The sequence below is a fragment of the Mytilus galloprovincialis genome, chromosome 11 (genome assembly GCF_965363235.1).
Source record: "Mytilus galloprovincialis chromosome 11, xbMytGall1.hap1.1, whole genome shotgun sequence".
Taxonomy (NCBI): domain Eukaryota; kingdom Metazoa; phylum Mollusca; class Bivalvia; order Mytilida; family Mytilidae; genus Mytilus; species Mytilus galloprovincialis.
Genome location: NC_134848.1, coordinates 2034267 through 2059271, shown reverse-complemented (window position 1 = coordinate 2059271; position 25005 = coordinate 2034267). Strand labels below are relative to the sequence as shown.

Genomic DNA, 25005 nt, shown 5'->3' with positions numbered 1-25005 from the left:
TTCCCCTCAAGTCTAGAATACGTATACGTAGGAACGTAACGCATTCACAGACCCTCAATGGTTTTAACAAATTATTGTAAATGCAGAGAAATGTCTAGAAGCTTTTTAGGCTGTATGGTAAGGTCAAAACTTTTGATGTTAGTAATAAACAAAGCAATGTCGATCAACTAACTTATATAAACAGGATTTTAATTGAAAATTTGCACCAGACGCGCGTTTCGTCTACAAAAGACTCATCAGTGAAAATGTTAAAAAGGCCAAATGAAGTACGAAGTTGAAACGGAATGATGAGATAAATAAAACAACAGAATCAATTACAAATAAATCTAACACAAAATAATATATAAATGAAAATAAGGATATGTGGAATGATTCCAAAGTTCAAAAGAAGTGGATGTTTTCAATTATATCCCTATTGTATGCCTACTTTGCAAGTACCATGGATAGTGGAAGTGGCACCACAATATAGATAGCAATACCTTATTTTGAGGGGAAAAGGTCTGTCAATCTATTTATCATTTACATTTAGTCTGTACCGCGCGTGATTTCAAACATCCGCAGAGCAGGGTAAATCTTTTATAAAATAAGACCATCGACAGCCGTTATGAATTCGTTACAACTCGCAAGAAATAAAAAACAATATGTTAAGTGTACAGACAATATTTCGATTGAAATCATTCAAAGTTTTCTGAAATGTTTACGTAACCCAATACTTCTTTTAAATACTTAACGTGCAATATAACTGAGGCATTTATGTTTATTCATGCGAGGACCTTTAACAAAAATCACAAAAGGCATACAACGTGTACGTGGTCGATAGTTTAATAACGACACTATTGTTAGGCTAGGCTATAATATTTCAAAATCGGGTTTTGTTGAAAGGTTTCATATTTTGTTTTCGTATTCATTATTGAAATATTTTATAAAAGTTGTTACTATTATAAAAACACAATAGTAGGAAATAATGTGTTTAATGATTATCAAAAAAGCTTCGATATTTGGATATTTATTCTAATTAAATATGGAATGCAGTTTAGTTACTAACATATAAAATCATTGTGATTTCTTTTCATTTGTTTACCCCTGTTTTTGGAAAACAAACCTTCAGGATTTCGTGCCCTGTTTTTGACCTTTTAATCTTGCAGATACGAGGTTCACTTATGAGACTTTTTGTAGACCAGCCCCCCTTCTGGGGTTTTTATAAATCTGCATTATCTACTGCACAATAACAAATTAAGCAGTTGTTATAATTCAAAAAATATAAGTGACTGTTGAGTAGACACGTTTTAATTTTCTCGTCAAAACAGTAAAATAGTCTACACACTAGTTACTAGTTATTGTCATTTTGGGGCCTTTTATATCGGTATGGGCTTTGCTCATTGTTGACGACCCTACGGCGACACATAGTTGTTAATTTCTGCCTCATATGGTCTCTTGTGGAGAGTTGTCTCTTTGGCAATCATACCATATCTTCTTTTGTATATGACATGGAATATAATGTTGATAGTCAGTTGTATCATGTTACATGCCATTCAATCCTTATATATACGATAGATATTCTGTGTAATACGTTTTGTAGATATCAAAATGAATAAAACGTTGTCGTAAACACTCAAGCTTTAATTATTTAACCTAAACTAGAAAGGACAATTTCACGTAAGACTACAGTTTATAAAACATTATATCGTAGCTCTTATTTTTTGTTGATGTTTGTATTTCTTACCTCTAACATTTTATTTCACCTTATCTTGTTTTTCATATGAATCAAAGATCACAATTATTTAAACACCATATTACATTTGGTTTATGCTTTTCAATATAATCCTCCCTTTTTTTTGTTTACCAAACCTGACCAGAAGCATAAGAAAAAATTACCTCCAACACACTGGACCAGTTAATGGGTTATTTTTATATATTTTTTTCACATTTACAATGGTGTCGAATAATAAACTTTATGGTTCAGGTCTATCGTTATAAAGACTCTGTATAGTGTTAATAAAGGTGAATACAAAGAATGGATACTACAGACCTAGCCAAAGTTAAGTTTTTAGATTTGGTTAATATGGCATATTTGCTTTTCTTTTTGAATGGTTCCTAACTTTTAAGAATTTGGATATTTATTAGTTTGAAATATTAAGTTGTCATCTATCTATTGTTGAAGAATGTTTAATTAATCTAGACATATTGTTGCTTAAGTCGGCGGTTTTGTTCCTCAATAATGTACACTCAACTCTTACATTATTACATGTCGATCTTAACAGTTAAACTGAATAAAGGATTGACAGCTGCACTGCAATGCTAATTCATATGATCGATAACGAAAGCATATTTTCGAAATTACTGACATTTCGACTTACTGGCCAAATAGTATTTACATTATGATTGCCGGCAAAGGTTAAGAAGTAAGCTCCTCAAATTGCTAAAACTTGTTATCACTAGCATATAATTAGGAAATGCAACCAGAATGAAATGTTCATAAATAGTATGACAAGTCTGTTTACACATGTAACTACACATAATATACTTCTTTTAAATACTTTCGGTACAATATAACAAAGATCCTGTTTGTTTATTAAAGAGTAACATTTTAAATAAATAGACAAATCGCGTGTTTTTTATTGATTGCTTAGTAATTAGACGCTACATTGGGTACAATAACCTTTTAAATGGAATGGAAATGAAAGATATAATAATGTATTACACACATATTCATATATAAAAAAAGTAATTGAGAGCTTGAGGTAAGAATATTTTCTATCTCTCTTCGTCACATAGTTTGTCTTTATACATGTATTACTGAATATGTAACAGTGACGTGATATGAATGTTAAAGTAACATGGCATTTTCTCAAAATGAGAACAAAAGGAAAGAATAATTAATGCTTTGCAATTGCACAAAAATTAAGTTTTTTTTAAATTGAATTGCCCTTTTGATTGACTCATTTAGATCTTTTTTTCGGAAGAGAAATCTGATTTTTGTTTTGGTTTTCGAATTCCTTTCTATCGACTTAGAATATAGGTTATACGGTGCCTCCAAGACCCCCGGCTTTAAGTTAAACGGACCGTAAAGCATGTGCACTAGATAAAATGCAAATGTACAAAGTAAAAAAAAAGTCTGCAATGAAACCATAGACTGTCGTAAAAAGTAGCCTGTGAATGTGTTGAATCTCGCAGAAGTAACGAAATTAAAATTTTGTATAAGTTTACTGAATAATGCAGTTATACCCCAATGGGTTAGAAGGCATATATAAATCAACAAAATAAGTTTACAAGTTAAAGGTGTACAGTAAATGTTTCGAGTGAACAAATATTAAAGTCTTTGTCATTGTTTTCGACCCCAAATAATTCTGTTAAATACACCAGGTGCAATTTAACAAAGAGCCATACAAGTTTATCCATGTGTGGCAATTTTAAATATATATACAACAGACACATTGTTTGAGCGTAATAGATAGTTCAATGACTAATAACAATAGAATTTCACATTTTATATTAGGATGTCATTTAAAGTTATTAATTTTATCACATAGTTTGTATTTAGCCATGTGTTATTGACGATTATTTATTAGGTTTGAGAATGTATTTAAAGTTTGTATAGTTTTTCTCAGTAAATAATAATGTAATCTCAGAGATTTTTAAGTTTGTCAAGCAATTCATAATATTGTATTCCTTTCAACATTTACATATTTAATATTCCGGCTTTTCTATTGATAAAGTACATTATAAATATATATCTAAACACACTATCATATCGAAAAAAATGTCTCGTCAACTGATAAACGAAGAATAGTAATAAGACATCTGTGTTTATCAGTATCAGTATTTTCACTTTTTGTCACAAAAGATCTGATTTGATTTGATTTTTGGTGTTTTAACGCCACTTTTAAGAACCGCATTTAGGCTGTTTCGTGGCGGCAAGTTTTTATTGGTTGAGGAGACGGAGTGCCCGGAGAAAACCACCGACCCTCGATAGGAAAACTGACAATTCTAGTCAATTAAGAATTGAGTCGAGTGCACCCATTGTGCAATTGAGAAAGATTTCAAAAGACTAATTGTAGTGTGTCATACGTGTATTCCATTTCTATGGGATCACTGTTGAAACTCTAAAAACCTTCAAGGTAGTTGTCTGTCACCATGTACTTTATGTACAATAGAAGGAAATAATTGTCAATGTACCTTCAATAATTAAAGTCCATATTGATTAAAAAAATGGATAAGTAATATCGTTTTTTAACATAGTATAGTAATGTTTTTTTTTTCATTTATATTTTAAAAAACAAAAGTAAACCAGTTGTAATGATTGATGAGATATAACTGACAGGTCAGTAGAATTGTACGATTCAATATGCTTCGTAAAATATTAGATTCATTAACAGGGACCTGTTAGTCGCTTCCTCTCGTCGAATATACCTTTCTAAATGTGTCGAACTGTAAGCTGCAGGGTTGATATCTGTCTTTGTATGGTCTCTACAAAATGTAAATGGACGCGAATTCAGAAAGAGGCTACTGTACACCTTCCAAAAGTAATCTTTTGGAAAATTGGGATGTAATAGTAATTATTTAATTCTTTCTTTTCTATTTGGTCATAACTTTCTTAGAATCGCACATTGAGAAGCCATCTGTCTGTTAGAAAAGACTGCATAATGCTTTAATACTTACTGGTTTGTGTTGCTTTGTGTAGTCTTTATATAGATATAAGAAGATGTGGTATGAGTGCCAATGACACAATTCTCCTAACCAAGTCACAATTTGTAAAAGTAAACCATTAAAAATCAAAGTACGGTCTTCAACACGAAGCATTGGCTCACACCGAACAGCAAGGTATAAATGGACCTAAAATAACATCTGTACAATCATTCAAACGGGAATCCAACGGTCTAATCTATTTAAAAAACGAAAACAAGAAACACTTATGAACCACAACAACAAACGACACAACTGAACATCAGATTAGTTTTCTATGTTGCATTTTGTGTACTATTGTTTGTCTGTTTGTCATTTTTCTTTTTTAGCCATGGCATAGTCAGTATATTTTCGATTAGTTAGTTTGAATGTCCCTCTAGTGTCTTTCGCCTCTATTTTACCACAGTCGTTAGAGGTCTGCCTCCACGACGTATTCTTCACATCTACATTTAGCCAAATTGTCCAACATTAAGACATTTCATCGAGCATACCGAGTCTGATGCATAACACAGATCGCCGGAAAAGGGTGAGAATGAAGCTCCTGATTTTGTTAAAATAAGTAAGACGCACATAATAAGGCAAACACTTATCCTTGTCTATATGACAAGGTTTTCAGTTCTAAATAAATAATTATAAAATCGTTTTACATCTGTTAAGATACCCGAAATACTTCTTTTAAATACTTAATGTTCAATACTTATGATTCATTTATTTTTGTGGGGACCAATTTTCCTGAAATGAGGAACATGTATTTTTGTGGATTTTTGATGTCGTGGTTTTGCCATAGTCTACAGAAAATTTATAATTCGTTGAACCTTTAAATTCGTGGTATTCCTGTAACTACGACATTCAAGAACATTGGTATCCCACGAATAATAATGAATCCACAGTATAACACAGAGTCATTTATGTTTGTGTAACCGGAACTACGCGTACATAATTGCAAATAGTGTGTTTGTGTGTGATAAATATATAACTTATATTCGTTTAGTCCGTTTACATGATATGCTTCGTCGTCATCCAATTGGTGTTTCCATTTTAAATAAAGGGTAACACTAATGCTTGAATTGCTTAAGTAAAAGAATATCAACCTACGACACATACCCCTACACCAGGACGACTGGATACGAACTCTAAGTGTTTAAACATATTTAAAGGAAGCATTTAGTTATTTTCATCAGTTGGTCAAGTTGGCACACCTTTATTCAGTGGGATTTTAACACTTTTCATAAATAAGGCGAGTTGTCAGACTGATTGTTCAATGGGATTTACCCTTTTTCATAAGTGTGACGAGTTGATAAACAAGAGTGTGGCGATTTTTTAGATAATGGCGATTTAGTGTTGGCAGATGGGCAAGTGGGGCGAGTTGACATGATTTTATATTTAAAAATCGGGTTAGGTGGTCATAAAAAAAAACCAATAGTACACATGACACAACATAGAAAACTAAAGAATAAACAACACGAACCCCACCAAAAACTAGGGGTGATCTCAGGTGCTCCGGAAGGGTAAGCAGATCCTGCTCCACATGTGGCACCCGTCGTGTTGCTTATATGATTACAAATCCAGTAAATAGTCTAATTCGGTAGGTCACATTCATGAAAGGGAAGGGGATTGTAGTTACGACGTAAAGAACATACTGTAAACCAACTAATTTTCGCGAGCGATTTAGTTTCGCGACTTTCGCGAGTAGAAAATTAACGCGAATTTAAATCGTCGCGAATATGTAAAACTTGGATCTTTCCTTATTTAACTACATCAAGTTAATAAGAAAATCGCGAAATTAAATTGCCGCGAAATGGACCAGAAAGGGCTAAACGCGAAATAAAGTATCCGCGAAAATAAGTTGGTTTACAGTATCCGATATCATTTGTGAAACGTTTATTCCATAACGGTCAACCAACTCATGATGGCGTCCGTAAAATTTACGATGGGATGATTTCAACTTCACCATTTGGAACTCTTGGTTTAATAGCTTCCTTGTGAGCAGTAACCCTCTATCAAGAAAATCATGATAGGAAATGACAAGAAGCCCTTTATGTAACTCTGAATATATGTATGCTGTCTTAAAGAAAGTTGATTTTGTCTACTTGACTGTTAGAAAGAGTTACAAATAAATAGATTCAAAAGTATGTGTTTTGACATGAAATTTTTGATTTGAACTATAGCTGAATATAAATAATTCTTGACTAGTTAAACAAGTAGAATTCTGCTTTAGCTGGTTCTAGAAGTTGTCTTAAATTTGCTATGAGGTACCTATATTTTGCTCATTGTTGAAGGCCTGAACTCATTTTGAAATCAAGATGAACAATTACCAGAAAGGCATCGTGTCATAGCTTTTATTGCCCGGTGATGTTTTGGATTTTGTCTAAACAAGGTTTACTCCACAACCCTTCCATTTCATTCTCATTAACATTTTCTATAGTACTCAATAACTTACAACTTGATGTGATCATAACTCTTTATCTGTAACAAATTACTTCTAAAGTATTCAAACAATTTTAACTTCAACGGCAGTAAGCAGAAGTAAACAAAGAACAAAAACGTTCTAACAGAAACTATAGTATTTTAAAGTCTCTTAAAATGTCAGAAAAATTTAATTGTAATAGTTAGTTAATTGTGAGGCGTATAAATCCAACCCACTTGTCTGTCAATGCAACTAAGCTCCAGCGTGCACGTGAAATTGGAAATGATTGACGTGAAAATCAATAGTCTGTTGCAACAATAAGGCATACTATTTTCGCATAGTGCAGTTAACACTATATATTTCTTTTAAAACTTGATCATTGAGGGGACATTCGTACAGAAAGTATAATAATGCTTAGTAATGTCCTCCGACTAAATATTGCGTATGAATCATATTTATATCACAGGTAAACTTGTGTCAAAACGGTAGTGAACACATTTTGTAGTGCACAGCAATACATTTGTTTTGTGGTTATTTGCAAAATACTCAACTTTTCGATCTCTCATGTGCGTATCAAAAATTTAATCTTATAGCTGTTTCTTTACAACATTCACAACACAACCTGAAAACTGTTTGCGAACATCTTCTCATGTAATTGATAATATGTAGAAAGTTATGAGTAAAACAATCATCTAAATGTTCACAAGGAAAAGGGTTTTTATTTTCGACTGCTGTTTATATGTCTCGGTCTTCCTTTCAATCCATCCACTAACAGTACCTTTATATTTGATGTTTTTAAATATTTGTCAAAAAATGTTCCTATGTTTCGCTATAGCTTCACTGGAATATGTAACTGAAAGTGATAAACTATAGAGACTGTCCTTTCCAACAGTGCATAGTAGGAGTTTGTACACAGTTGGCAAAATATACAGATGGTCTTCTATTCTATCCTTATCCAAATCATCACAGTTGGTTAATTCTTTTTCGTATTTAGATATTATTTTTTTTTTCATCTTCTTTAGTCATATTCTTCATTGTTCGTGATACATGCATTTAACTTCAAATAACCCCGCGCTTTGTTTCCACTTTCAGTATTTATTTTTATTGAAACTGCATTGTGGTCAGTTAGTTTTTGGACAATAGGTCTAATATCACAACCTTTTTAGGTTTTTTTTGTACTTCTTTAAAACGAAAGAATAATCAATTATAGTAGCTTTTTCATTCACTTTTTTTAAAGAAGTTGTTTACCATATTTCTAACGTTTTAACTACACTTATGTTTACATAAAGGCTTTAAACAGCTTGTTCTTTCCATAGACAGGTATTTTACATGAATGTTGACAAAGTACGCTTGACGGGTTTTTGTGGTTTTACATTTTAAAGATTAAAACAATTTTCTAGCATTTACTATCTTTTTTTTTCATGTTTTTTCTTTTTCTGGATGCTATTTTCAGCGATTTCTTTTCACAGAAATGACAATGCTTTACTAGCGTTATTGTGTCTTTAGACATATAATTTATTTTATTTTTATTTTTAAAAATACGCAGGCGGTGTTTAGATCTCTGTATTTAACACATTTTGTGTATTCAAAATGTGTTTGTCCTTCATTCACAGTTATGGATGTTCTACATTTTGACCTGCTCCTATCAATAGCTTTTTTTTGTTTAATATCATGTTTAACATTTAACCTGATTTTCAAGAATGATGTAATTTTTTAGACTCATTAGGATTTATTTTATAAGAGCTAATAGACAACAATTTAAGATGCTTATCCGTATATTATTTTGTAAGATCCACGGATTTTGATAGTAAAATAAATTAAATTTGATCACACTACCAACCATATGTATCTGGTGGTAACAGATACAACAATAATGTGTCCTAAGTACACGAATGCTTCACTCGCACTATCATTTTCCATGTTCAATGGACCGTGAAATTGGATAAAAAATATAATTAGGCATTAAAATTAGAAAGATAATATCATAGGGAACATGTGTACTAAGTTTCAAGTTGATTGGACTTCAACTTCATCAAAACTACCTTGACCAAAAACTTTAACCTGAAACATGCTCTTTCACTTTCTATGTTCAGTGGACCGTGAAATTGGGGTCAAAAGTTGAATTTGGCTTTAAAATTAGAAAGATCATATCATAAGGAACATGTGTACTAAGTTTCAAGTTGATTGGACTTCAACTTCATCAAAAACTACCTTGACCAAAAACTTTAACCTAAAGCGGGACAGACGGACGAACAGACGGACGAACGAACGGACAGACAGACGGACGAACGAACGGACAGACAGACAGAAGGACGGACGAACGGAAGCACAGACCAGAAAACATAATCCCCTATACTATCGTAGGTGGGGCATAAAAATATCAATGTATAACAAGCTAACGAAACCTTTAAACAGACTTATTAAGAAGGGCTACAGTTACGATACTGTTGTCAGGTCATTAAAGATGGCAAACGTTGGTATTAATATTGATTCACTCATAGGGTCTAGATCATTACTTCGAAAATAAACACATTTATTCTAAGACCTGTTGTTGGCATGCTACGGGTTATGGTCTTCTCATATATCATGTATATTTTATGACGGTATGATACTCGACACATAACGGAGGGATTGTGCTTGGTTTTCATATGATGAAGACATAATCTTTCAATCAGTTTAAATAAGATCTGGAGGTGGCATGTCAGTAACTGCTAGTAGTCCTTTGTTAATTTATGTATTATTATCATTTTGCTTAATTTCTTTTGTTACCTATTCTGACATCGGAGTCGGACTTCTTTTAAATTGAGCTTTACTGTAAGTATTGCTGTGTTCTTTTTTTTCTACACTGACTAGAGGTATAGGGGAATGATTGACATCTCGCAAAATATCTTTAACCCCGCTTCATTTTTGCGCCTTTCACAAGTCAGGAGCATCTGGCCTTTGTTGCCTTTGTTAGTCCTGTATGATTTTCAATTTTAGTTCATTTATATGTTTTTGAGTTAAGTATGGCCTCCATTATCACTGAACTAGTACACATTTTTGTTAAGGGGTAAGCTCTAGCACGCCTTTGCGTGCGGGATTTTTCTCGCTGTGTTGATGACCCATTTGTTGCCGTCGGTTGTTTTTTGCTCTTTGGTCGGGTTGTTGTCTTTTTGACACATTCCCCATTTCCCTTCTCAATTTGATGTACACATAGAATTCGTACGACAAAACCATATATGTTTAGTAAATTATAATAAAGAAGAAATGGTTTGATTGCCAATGAGACACCTATCCACAAAAGACCAAAATGACACAGACATTAACAACTATAGGTCACCGTACGGCCTTCCAAAATGAGCAAAGCCCATACCGCATAGTCAGCTATAAAAGGCCCCGATAAGACAATGTAAAACAATTCAAACGAAAAAACTAACGGCCTTATATGTAAAAAAATAAACGAAAAACAAATATGTAACACATAAACAAACAACAACCACTGAATTACAGGCTAGTTTTCTAAAGTACTCACGGAAAAAAAACATATGTTTACAAAGCTTTTTATAATATCGAAATCATGGTCTTGTTCTGAAATAAAATCAATGTATATGCCTGAAAACGGTCTTATTATTCTGTAATATAACCAAATGATATGGCTGACCATCGTATTGTAGTTCTGTAATGAACCCAAATGATCATTCTGACCATGGTCTTGTTGTTCTGCCATTGAACAATGATATGCCTGCCCATCGTCTGGTTGTACTGCCACCAAACAATGATCTGCCTGACCATGGACTTGTAGTTCGGTAAAAATACCGACTAATCTACCTACCCATCGTGTAATTGTTCTGTCATAAAACTAAATGATTAGCCTGACCATCGTGTAGTTGATCTGTCATAAAACTAAATGATAAGCCTGACCATCGTCTTGTTGTTCTGTCATAAAACTAAATGATAAGCCTGACCATCGTCTTGTTGTTCTGTCATAAAACTAAATGATCTGCCTGACCATCGTCTTGTTGTTCTGTCATAAAACTAAATGATCTGCCTGACCATCGTCTTGTTGTTCTGTCATAAAACTAAATGATAAGCCTGACCATCGTCTTGTTGTTCTGTCATAAGACTAAATAATCTGCCTACCAATCATATTGTTGGTCTTATTAAACAATTTCATTTCCTAACCTTGTGGCATCTCAGAAAGCATATAATTGTACCTTTTAAGATAACGATTGCTGCAAATGTATTGACTGTTAGGTTCTCAATTTTATTTATGTAGGGTAAAACCTTCGATAAGGTCAATACATGTTGATGTTATTGTTTACGGTTCTAAGCTTCCAAATATATAAAGACATTTTGACTCTAAAGCATAGTTCAGCCTTTAATGTGTACTATATCTACTTCACCCTTGTAACATAATGATTGCGGTTATAAGATAGCCCAAGTATTATCGCTTCACACTTTTACATGCGAATAAGTCAGATAAACCTAAACATTTTAAGCAGGATTTGATGTTATTTTTTTGGCATGAATTACATCTTAAGTTGCCACTACTGTTAGAAATGTATAATATATTAACAAGTTTCTAAATCAAGACTTCGTACGCTACTAACATCAAAATGACATGTAGATGCTTTTGATAACTAAATATTGTGAAATATTCCATCTGTAAATGTAATATTATGATTTTAATTTAAAAGACAAAAAAGAGAAAATGTGTTTGAATTTTAACCAAAAAATGAGAAGACTTGAGTGTTTACTCTTTTATCAAACAATTTTTCTAATCACTTTTTTCGCGTTTCAACGTCAACTGCTAACCTTCACACATTAGTTTTTACTGGACTAATTAAAAAAAAGAGTTATTTTAACTGGTACAGCTAGCAGAACGTAAACAAATTTATGAAAAGTGGAAGCCAGGAAAAACATTGTATATTAAGATATCACTTCACATGTGTATAGCTTTGAATATTGGCTTCGTGGATTTTTCAAATACAACAGTTATTCTGCAATAACATTTATTTTTGAATTGCTGCAGATCATTATAACCTTCAACGTGGTTAACAATGTATATAAAATTGCTGCAGATCATTATAACCTTCAACGTGGTTAACAATGTATATAAAATTGCTGCAGATCATTATAACCTTTAACGTGGTTAACAATGTATATAAAATTGCTGCAGATCATTATAACCTTCAACGTGGTTAACAATGTATATAAAATTGCTGCAGATCATTATAACCTTTAACGTGGTTAACAATGTATATAAAATTGCTGCAGATCATTATAACCTTCAACGTGGTTAACAATGTATATAAAATTGCTGCAGATCATTATAACCTTCAACGTGGTTAACAATGTATATAAAATTGCTGCAGATCATTATAACCTTCAACGTGGTTAACAATGTATATAAAATTGCTGCAGATCATTATAACCTTCAACGTGGTTAACAATGTATATAAAATTGCTGCAGATCATTATAACCTTCAACGTGGTTAACAATGTATATAAAATTGCTGCAGATCATTATAACCTTCAACGTGGTTAACAATGTATATAAAATTGCTGCAGATCATTATAACCTTCAACGTGGTTAACAATGTATATAAAATTGCTGCAGATCATTATAACCTTTAACGTGGTTAACAATGTATATAAAATTGCTGCAGATCATTATAACCTTCAACGTGGTTAACAATGTATATAAAATTGCTGCAGATCATTATAACCTTCAACGTGGTTAACAATGTATATAAAATTGCTGCAGATCATTATAACCTTCAACGTGGTTAACAATGTATATAAAATTGCTGCAGATCATTATAACCTTCAACGTGGTTAACAATGTATATAAAATTGCTGCAGATCATTATAACCTTCAACGTGGTTTACAATGTATATAAACATCAATATTGTGTTATATATCTATTATTGTCAGTTTTGTGAATGAAAGTTGTTTTTCATATCCATACTAGACATTGGTCCACAATTATTGGATTTTTTTCCCACCTTTTTGTCGCATGAACTTTGTGATTCAGTTTTAAGAAAAATAATGAGAAAGACATCCAATTTTTATTTGATCATTTGATAGGTAAATGTCAATTTTCAGTAATATAAATGACAAATAAATGCAGAATGTTGCCATGGATACACAAACAAGCAATTTCATCATTTTGAACTGTTGAATTTCAAATCTATGAAAGATACTTACATGTGCATATGTATGACACAAACAGTTGGCCTAATGTATTAGAAAGCCAGGAATAGAGATAGCTCGAGGGTTATAAACATTGATATCCCTTAACTTTGCTTTCCGTACATACTGCTCTCCCTAAACATTGATGTCCCTAACTATTGCTATCCCTAACTAGGGTTATCCCTAACCCTTGTTACCCCTAAACCGTGCATTCCCTAAACCTCGCCATCTCTAACCTTGCTATTCCTAAAAGAGGGACGAAAGATACCTAAGGGACAGTCAAACTCGTAAATCTAAAACAAACTGACAACGCCATGGCTAAAAATGAAAAAGACAAACAGAAAAACAATAGTACACATGACACAACATAGAAAACTAAAGAATAAACAACACGAACCCCACCAAAAACTAGGGGTGATCTCAGGTGCTCCGGAAAAGTAAGCAGATCCTGCTCTACATGCGGCACCCGTCGTGTTGCTTATGTGATTACAAATCCGGTAAATAGTCTAATTCGGTAGGTCAAATTCATGAAAGGGAAGGGGATTGTAGTTACGACGTAAGGAACATATCCGATATCATTTGTGAAACGGTTATTCCATAACGGTCAACCAACTCGTGATGGCGTCCGTAAAATTTACGAAGGGATGATTTCAACTTCACCATTTGGAACTCTTGGTTTAATAGCTTCCTTGTGAGCAATAACCCTCTATCAAGAAAATCATGATAGGAAATGCAAGCACGGGAATATCGTATCAATTGGGAGATATATACCCCGTATGCAGGTGCTGCTGGAATGTTGCTACTTAGAAATGGAAAGTTCACAATTGGAAAGCTGAAATCATCTCTTTTGTCGTAAAGTTTTGTCTTCAACCGACCCTCATTGTCAATTTCTAGATGTAAGTCAAGATATGAAGCCGACTTAACTGTATCTGTAGTATCATTTATCTCCAATTCGATGGGATAGATGCGATCCACATAGTCACCAAATTTTGAATTGTTTAGTGAAAGAACGTCATCTATATAGCGGAAAGTAGAGTTAAAGGATATTGCTAACTTCTTATCTTTCTTCCTAAGAAGTTCCTGCATGAAGTCAGCCTCATAATAATAAAGAAACAAGTCAGCAAGTAGAGGGGAACAGTTTGTTCCCATTGGGATGCCGACAGTCTGTTGAAAAACACGTCCTCCGAACGTAACAAATATGTTGTCAATCAAGAAATCAAGCATCTTGATAATATCGGTTTCAGAGAATTTTTTGTTTGAATCAGAATGATTCTTTACAAAGTATGATGTATCCCTCCCTAAGACAAGATACTTGTATCTACGTTGGCCATTCTTTTTTATGAAGCAAAGTAATACCAACTCTTCTAATTTGTCTTTTAGTTTGGAATGTGGAAAACTTGTGTAAAGAGTAGAAAAGTCAAATGTTTTAATACTGTTACAAGATGAAAGAGAGTTAGATTGTATGTACTCTAAAAGATCTTTGGAATTTTTAAGTATCAACATCTGATTCACGCCACCTCTAGAATAGGCAGTTTCACAATAACTTTGAAGCCCGTCTTTGATTGCTGATAAAATGGAGCACTTGGAAGACCCAGCAATATACCGTTGTTTGTAAGGACACTTATGTAGTTTAGGTATCCAATACAGTGATGGAAGATCCAGTTCTTCATCTTTGGTTGAAATACCAAAGGAACAAAGAACAGACCTATGATTATCCAGGATTTCCTCTTTGGTAAGTGTCGTGAGGGTATATGTTGGGTTTCCAAGTGAATTGTCTATACCTAATTCGTTTATCAAACAATTAATGTAATGACTTTTACAGATAAAAACGATGTTATTTGGGGCTTTGTCTGCGGGGACAACAACATATTCATCATGGAGGTCAGATAGGTGTTTAGCAACATTTGGATCTTTGAAGATTGACGTAGCATGGACATTGATGGACCCATTCAGTTTCTTAATTCTGATTTGTATTAACGACCTCACTGCCTTAATCCATTCGGATAGAGTGTCTACGTCTTCCTTCTCGCGCTTAGCCCATTGCCTGGCATAATCCTCGACTGAATCCATCAAAATTTTAAAGTTGTGTTTCCAATTGATGGATTTAGGCTCACGATATTTCGGACCTTTCGATAACACGTTTCGTAGAGAAGTGTTATTAACCATGTTAAGATCACCGGTAATAACGTGGCCAGCAGGATTATATGTGAATTGGGAACTAGCACAAGTGCAATCAGGAGGTTTAGACTTGAAGTCGTCAATATCGAGATCCTGCAAAACGCGTTTGTAATTGAAAATTTTAGTTGCAATAGGTTTGGTATAGGTATAAGAAATTATTGGTACAGACTGGTCTTTGAAATAAGGAGGTATTTTCGATTGAACTAATTTATGATGAAGGATATTGCCTAGGTTGACGCCATCGAGACCTTTATTGGCAAAGGAAAGATTTAGAAAAGATCTTTTCTCTTTTTCATCTTTTCCAATGCGAACTGGCTTGAAAAGTCTGTGACTGGCAATATCCGAAATTATAGCTTGTAGTTTGTATTGGTTTGAATGAGGGTTTGTAACAGTGGATTCCAAACATAAATTGAACAGAGAATGAAGTTTTGAAAGGGGTAATGAATAAAGTTTCGTGCGAATGTGATGAATACCTAACGGTTTTTGTATGCATGGCAGCAAGTCATTAATAGAGACATCATGCAGAGAGGGTGATGTATAATGACGATGGCCATGACTACGTCTACGTCGAGGAGTCGAGTTGAAAATATTCATCACATTCACCGAGTTACACGAAGGACTAGATAGAATACCTATACAATCAATTTTGTCATTGCAGCCATACGGTGTCGCAGTTCCCAATTGTCTAATCCAGTAGTCTTCTTTTTGTCTACGGAGGGTCGTTGAAAGATTAGGATTGTTCGAGCTATGGTATATTTTTTCAATAATTCGAACTGTCATAGAAACGATGGAATGATCGGGCTGATTGAAATGCTGGTATAGAATGTCGTTAGCATTGAGGTTAATGTCTGATCTATGACCGCACATACGTTTGTTTAGCCTTCCTTTCGTTTCACAGACGTATACCAAGCCGCAAAGGTTGCACTCTAATCCGTAGACGACATTTATCGATTTACAATTCAGATCATCGTAACTTCTGGTAAAATATGACTTCTTGGTCAAATTGCTAGTGAATTCAGCATCTGTAATTAAAATAGCACAAGTTTTGCAGCCTTTGGTCTCACATTTTGAAATGCGACAGTGTTGTACTGTGTCATCAAAAACCAAAATGTCTTTAAGGAGAACTGAACAAGGCTGTATATGTGTAATATTGCTGTTATCACTAGGACGATGATCTGAATGAGTCGTGTTTGGGTTATTTGTCATGTCTGGTGATGAGGGGACACCTGCCGTATCAGACGACACCTTGTCCATGGTGACGTCTGTTTCGGACCTTTTTATACTGGGCGACGTCCGAGTTAGTTTCCTGTTAGTTCTTCGTAAGTTCATGCAATTGTAGTTTTGCTACTGGGCGGATGATGTCCCCGGGGACAAAATGTCCACCAGCAGAGACATCGACCCAGTGGTAATAAAAGAGGGACGAACGATACCTAAGGGACAGTCAAACTCGTAAATCTAAAACAAACTGACAACGCCATGGCTAAAAATGAAAAAGACAAACAGAAAAACAATAGTACACATGACACAACATAGAAAACTAAAGAATAAACAACACGAACCCCACCAAAAACTAGGGGTGATCTCAGGTGCTCCGGAAGTGTAAGCAGATCCTGCTCCACATGCGGCACCCGTCGTGTTGCTTATGTGATTACAAATCCGGTAAATAGTCTAATTCGGTAGGTCAAATTCATGAAAGGGAAGGGGATTGTAGTTACGACGTAAGGAACATATCCGATATCATTTGTGAAACGGTTATTCCATAACGGTCAACCAACTCGTGATGGCGTCCGTAAAATTTACGAAGGGATGATTTCAACTTCACCATTTCTAAATCATTAATATTGCATGTAGGTTCGTTCAATCCACAACCCCAATTTATCCTGGAAAGGCCTTGACGAAAACGAAGCAGCTATATTGACAATATTTTAAATATTCTATAGAATGTTTTTGCAATAAAACTTTCACTACAAACTGCTCAGAGTCTGAAAAGACCATATTTTGTGCTCGACAGTACTTAACTGTAATTAATTTAACTCGACTTTGTTCTCGTCTTTACTTAATAAGTCTGATACAGTGGTCTCGACAGATGCTGTTAAACGTAAAATTCAGCTTTCCCTTACTCATGTTTTTTCTTCTTCATACGTACCTTATTATGACGTAGTCTACAATCTTAAATAAAACTAAGACGTAACAATCTCAATTGTTGTTTTTCATTACATTCCATGTTACAGTTGGAAAGCAGGTCACGGTTTGACCCCAAGTTTATCAGCAACAATAGAGTCACGTGACCGTGAAAATTCAGTAACAAAACGGACGAGACAAACCTCATATTAACTCACTAAATACAATTGTCGTAATAAAAACCTATTGACCTAAATAATCTTGAGTATCCATAGTTTATTCTCGTCAAAGTTCACGCATCAAATCAAAGTCCTTTACTCTTTATTTTATCTGCAAACTTGGAGTTTGGGTGAAAATTGTCAAGTCTCCTGATCGAAAAATCTAAATATCTACGAGGAAACTAAAAATGATGGGCTGAATTTAAATTTAATAAAGCATCTTATTAAGACAGACACTCGATATGAATATCTCGGCAATAGAATGTTGGATACGCAAACGTCAAATTGATTTCAAAACGAAGCGGTGGTTTTTATGCCGATTTGTGCAAGTGATTATCTCCCCTTACTATCACCAGTCAAAAAAAAAACACCCAGGAAAATGCATAAAAATTAAGAAAGGAGTTTACTGTACAAAAATTAGACAGAAAATAAACGAAACTCGATTTATAACTATGTTATGATAATATAAAGAAGAGATACTTCCCTATTTTTCAGAGAAGGACTAAATGTAAAAAATTAAAAGACAAAATATAAGTAAAAAAAAAAAACAATTCAGAAATGTGGACAATGACACCTACATGTAAATAAAAAACTAGCTATATTGAAAGAAATTAGATCTGGCGGATGAAATATACTACATGTAATTTTTATATGTGGGATCATTCCTAGCAGAATTTTTTTTAAACACTTCTGATAATATTTAATGCAATAAAACATGATAGTTTTTTACAATTTGAATAATCTTTCTGAAATTGATATAATTATTAAATAAATAGTACTGACCATATATATTTTATATTCTATAAAGTGTGACCAAGAGTCACAACAAATTTCTTCAAATCAAGAGAGCCTTTAAACTCAAGCCTATGTTTCTTAGTAAAATACAGAAAAGGGATTTATAAGTTGTATACCAAAAATATTGACAGAAATTTCTTTTCGGTATTTTACTAAGAAACATAGGCTTGAGTTAAATTATAAGTGAAAGTGACACAATTTTGAATTTCAGAATCATTATTATTATAAAATAAACTTATTAGCTAGATTAGCTTGCACAGTAGCCCTTTGTCTTATTTCTCAGGGTATTTTATAGATTATGAAAGTAAACTTTTTTGAAAAAATGGGGCTTCTTCTCTTGAACAGGTTGCTGTATCAGCTGCTTTAATTACATATTTATAAACAAAGTATTATATATTCTTTACCTGAATACTAGTAATAGGAAATGAAATGAAACTGGTGGGACAAGTGTTGTGCATTTTACTTCAATAATGATCAATGATGCTTAAATTTGACAAGAATTTGCCATATATTCCATTTTGTAAGAACATATCTCTATGAATTAACTTCTTGTTTTGCTGACTTGGCTTGATAAGCTAGTTTTTGCTCTTATTACTTTAGCTTACTAAGCAAAGAGATAATAGTCTAAGCAAGATTTTATTAACTGACCTTCATTTCCTTTTTTCATATGTTTTTTTCCTACAGAATTTTCTTTGCAATGTATTTTCTATTGCTATTGTTGTGCTTTTAATTTGTCCATCCATACAATACAGTAGGCTATCAATAATTTGTCAGATCTGTCAGAATTTTCCAAGACGTTTAGTTTCAATCGCAATAAAGAATATCTTTGTTTGTTGTTTCACTTTTCCAATGTGTAAATTTTTACTATGCACATGACCCTGACACATATTTTGTTATAAACGTTACAGGACGTATGTTGAAAAAAGAAAACAATGTCACCGTCAATTTATGTAGGGGATCAATAGAGGTTTTAGTTACTTTAAAATACAAGTATCGTATGGAATTGTGAAAATCCACAACTTTTAATCAAAATTTCATTCGTGTCTTTAATAAAATCAGTATTTTAGAGCACTTTGAAACAGGTACAATGAAAAGAAGCTAAATTCACTGTTTTGAAGTAGAAACGTAGCTAAAACCAGATACAAATAGGGCTCTTCACGGTTAGTTCGGCCATATTGGATAGGGGGCAGATTTTCATGTTAGAGGTAAAAATGGTGTGAAAAAAACGGGAAAACATCATTAAAACAGAGCTATTGCTTGGAAACACACATAGGATTTCCCACACTTTCATACTATTTCCACCTCCTTCCAAAAAATCTGCCCCCTATCCAATATGGCCGAACTAACCGTGAAGAGCCCTATTAACATGGCTGGTGGTCACCAAAATTGGATATACAAGTAAAAAATGATGGCTTCAAAATGGTGTAGAAATTTGAAATAGGTTTCCCGGTTTCATTTAAGGTTATAACTGTTCTTTTCTGTATTTGGATACGCAAACGTCAAATTAGGAAAAATCGATTTTTTTGGCGAACAAAAAAAATGGCTATTTTTTTCAGAACGGACAGGATAAAGGAATATCAATAAAAAGCTATTGTTTGTAATGTTTGTATGTCGTAAAGAAATTATATTGATCACAAAACCTACAAATTTTAAAATTTAATTATAATAAAAGCATGACAAGTTGAAGAAAATACTTTAAACGTCAATCTTTTAGCCGATTGATTTGGCGGACTTTTTGACGTTACGGACGACTGTAGCGCCACCTAATTAATTCCCCCTGCTATTGTTGCTGATAGAGCTTGACGACAACGGCCGTATCGAAGGACTTGCTTCCCAACTGGTTAAATTTGTTTACAAGTAGTATATTCATTTGAAATATACATTTGACACTTGTCTATCTTCAAATGAGACATCAAACCAACGACACAGAAGAATCAGGATATCTACCGTCAACATACCGTATTTTATTTTATAATAGACAGATGCCTATACAGAATGAGACAGAAAACCTACAACACAGAAGAATCAAGATATCTACGGTCAACATACCGTCTTTTATATTATACATGTAATAGACAGATGCCTTTACAGAATGAGACAAAAAAAAACTACACACAGAACAACCAAGACATCTAGAGTCAACATAAAATATTTTGAATAGACAGATGTCTATAAAGATTGAGACAGCAAACAAACGACATAGAACAATCAAAACATCTACCGTCAACATACCGTCTTTTATATTATAATAGACAGATGCCTTTACAGAATGAGACAAAAACAAAAACAACCACACAGACAAACCAAGACATCTAGAGTCAACATAAAATATTTTGAATAGACAGATGTCTATAAAGATTGAGACAGCAAACAAACGACATAGAAGAATCAAGACATCTACCGTCAACATACCGTCTTTTATATTATAATAGACAGATGATTTTACACAATGAGACAGAACTGTTTTATTTTGCATGTGCTAATTCCGATATAAATACTATGTGCTACTATGTGCTGATATTTGACATTTGTTTTAATATATAACTTGCTTAGCTTGTATTCTGCATGTGCTATCTATGTATTAATACATATATGTGCTGTCTGTCTGTCTGTTTGTGTTGTATGTGTATCTGATGTTATTACATGTATGTTTTGTTTATTAATATCAGTCGGTGACCCTCCGCAGTTAAATATACTGTCTAATGGTTGGGTGCACGCGAGGGTGGACGATCAAGTAACAATTAAGAAAATAACTGAAAATTATCGACACCTTTACCGGGAGATAATTTCTTAGCAAACAGAGGATTTGACGTATCAGAAAGTGTTAAGACTTTTGTATGCGGAAGTAAAAATTTCTGCATTTCCAAAGGGAACAGGTTAGTTATTTTTTCTTAAAATAAAGCCACCAAGAAAAGTGCACATGCCTGTGTTCGCATACAAGTTGAACTTGTACAAAACAAATGTACTATTCTACAAAAAAACATTGCCAATTGACTTTCTGAAATTACATGTGTTACAAAGTTGACGAAGGAAAATGTGACTCTTTGTACTGAATTACATGCATGCACGGGCGGATCCAGCCATTTTTAAAAGGGGGGTCCAACTATATGTCCCCATTCAAATACATTGATCGTCTAAAAAAAAGGGGGGTTCCAACCCCCCGGACCCCCCCTCCCCTGGATCAGGCACTGTTGCATGTGTCACTGAGGTGAATCAGTTTGTAAATACGACACCCAGGAGCGGATCCAGGATTTGAGATTAGGGGGGTGCAAAGTGTTATATATTCGCCGAGCGGAGCGAGGCGAAACATTTTTGGATGTAAAATTATTGAAATATTCTTCTAAAGGGGTGCAATGTAGGTATTCCGAACTATTGTGAGGTAAAATTAGCGAGAAATTAAGTTTCTAGCAGAAACCGCCTAAATCCACCCTGTCAACAATCTACAATCACTATTGACTGACTAACGGATGGACGGACAGATTTAGAACAATATATTATAGAGGTATTGCTATTAACATGATTAACACCTGCATCGGTAAATTATTTAATATTCTAAATAATAGACTAGACCACTTTCTTGAAGAACATGATATCATAAGTAAATGCCAAATTGGATTTACAAAAAAATCAAGAACATCTGATCATATATTTGTTCTTAAGACTTTAATTGACAAGTGTATTAATAGCAAACATGGTAAACTTTTTGCATGCTTTGTTGATCTCAGAAAAGCATTCGACTCTGTTATTCATACAGGTATACAACTTAAACTACTTCAACACAACATAACAGGTCATTTTTATGCTATAGTTAAAGATATGTATAATAAAAGTAAGCTATGTGTCAAAATTGACAATCAATCAACTCCTTTATTAAGATCATTTATTGGAGTGAGACAAGGGGATGTTTTAAGCCCCAATTTATTCAAACTTTTTATTAATGATCTCCCTGATGTCTTCTCTTCTTATGCTAACCCTGTTAATGTTAATAACCAAAGGGTTGATTGTTTAATGTATGCTGATGACATTGTTATTCTCTCAGATTCACCAGAGGGATTGCAAGAGAGGTTAACCATGCTTAACAATTACTGTTCTAAATGGTGTTTAAATATAAATGAGAACAAGACAAAAGTTATGATTTTTAATAAAGCAGGAAGACATGTTAATCTCCCTTTTTACCTAGGTGAAAAAGCCATTGGTTGTACATATAATTATAAATATTTGGGAATCACTTTTATACCCAGTGGTAAATTTTTTCAATGTAAAGATGAACTGTACAAAAAGTCTATGAAAGCATGTTTTAAATTACAACAATGTATGTCATCGTCAAACCCTAGTATTTCAACTTTACTTCATTTATATGACCACACTGTAAAACCAAAGAATCTCACCTGGTCTGTTTTCTTGGCCGTGCCATGATGAAATTGTGAAAGTGAGTAAGGCCGTTAGGGATGCTTCGGAAATTCGATTATCAAAGAAATTGATTATAAAAACCGCAAATACAATTGTAACAATTGTTTGTACTTGAACTGCTAAAAACCTATTTTATTTGTCATCAAACGCAGCTCCGCGTTTGACACCTTCCTTTTCAGTAGGTATATAATATTTATAGAACTTAAATAAATCGTAGGTCAGTTGATTGATAATCACGTTGATTCTGTTAAACTGACTGTTTTATATACTGTCAATGTAAAAAAAAAAGATGGAATGGTGTCTTCTGATACTTAAATAAGTTAGAAAACAACCCATGCTATGCAAATTTTAGGGGGTGCGCACGCCCGCCACGTCCCCGCCTAAATCCGCCCCTGGTGACACTCCTCCCCAATTCCAGACCCTCACTGATGTGACAAAGGAAAAGATCCTCCTGTTGGGGAAATGGTAGCATTCAGTCAATATTCATTGGCAAATTAATGTGAATCAATGGCTCCATTTGACTTATTTTTTTTATAGACATTCATGAATAAAACAACGAAATTTTTTCAAAATCATTTCAAGACAACTCGGACCAGTTTTTAAGACAATTAAATAAAAAAAATGTTTGGACATTTTTATACTAAAAATCTATATACACCGTGAAAAATTATTTATTATTTATTTGGCGATCAAACGGGAAGCCGCGTCAATTACGTCTTCTACGCCCCCTTTTTTTTCTTAGAATCAACCACTGAGAAGCGTTCTTAAATGGGCCCAATCAGTGTTTCACATTGTTCCGAGGTGTCTTTGAAATTGTTTAGAATCGACCTTAAATGGGCCCAATCAGTGTTTCAAACTGGTCATATCTTTCAATCCAATCCGAGTTTCTTTAAAACTGGTCCGAGTTTTCCTGGTCCGACTTGTCCCAATCCCGTCATTCAGTGTCTCGTTTTGGTTTGTTTTTTGTTTTGACAACGTGTTCTACAAACAATTCTTTTTAACCAAGAAATCATCAATCATAATCATTTCAATGACTTTAAAGGGTAAGTCTAAAATATTTCTGTTAAATTTGACTCACGTGAAGAAATGACAAAGGCTCTACTCATTTTATCTCATTTTAAAAATATTATTTACATTTTGTAGGTATGGCAAACCAATGGGAGATAACTCCAAATTACCCTAAACAATTGTTCCCAGATGTGTGTAAAAAATAAAATCTTTGGGTGACCTCCAATTACGGCCTTCTATGAACTTGTTAAGTCTCAAAAGGTTCTGATTGCTTTTGATAGATATTATATGAATATTCATGATTCTGTATATTATAATTGTCGGGAATACGATGAAATATTTGAGGTACAAACAAGGGTTTGAAAGTTACATTCGTTTCAAAAAAATACAAAGGAACGTTATACAGTCATAAAATGTACTTTTTTTTATTAAGTTTAATGTATTAATTAAATAATTAGGTCCAATAAATAAATCTTTTTTTTCCCCTGGTGGTCCTTGAAGAAAATCTGCTGGTTCTCACTATTAATCTATTGAAGAATACTACAAATGTGTCAGTCCTATGCAAAATTTTGGTGGTAAAATCCTGCGGACTGACACTTTTCGCAAACTTTGCACACAAGTAGTAAAGGATACTGAATAATGTGGTTTAACAACAATCAATATATGTATTTTCAACATGTTCAACTAAAAACATAGATAGGAATCCATGCAGAAGAGGCAGTTCACTTCGAATGCTTTTCACATTCAATGCATTTTGAACATCAGTCCTGAATGATATTGGTTTACAGATTTCATGGTATAAATATTGTAACTGATATACAGATATGAATTTACTTTACTTTTATACATACAAGATGTTATTTACCATTTACAGTGAGCTGACATAATTATTCTGTTTGAAATTTCTCAAATAAAAATAATGTTATATTATTTTCATTGTTTTTCAGTGCAACAGGTATTTTAGTCCTGTTGAATAATTGTTAGAAGGTTGTTGTTTATTTTTATGTATA

The 25005-nt window shown here is 33.5% G+C and overlaps 2 protein-coding genes across 2 annotated transcripts in view; both read left to right on the top strand.

Moving 5' to 3' along the window:
- Window positions 1–25005, top strand: part of LOC143051556 (uncharacterized) — a 194815-nt gene that overhangs the window by 462 nt on the left and 169348 nt on the right. The window lies entirely within an intron of this gene.
- LOC143051542 (uncharacterized) overlaps window positions 1–25005 on the top strand; it is a 241552-nt gene that overhangs the window by 115157 nt on the left and 101390 nt on the right. The gene's annotated exons all lie outside the window — the stretch shown is intronic.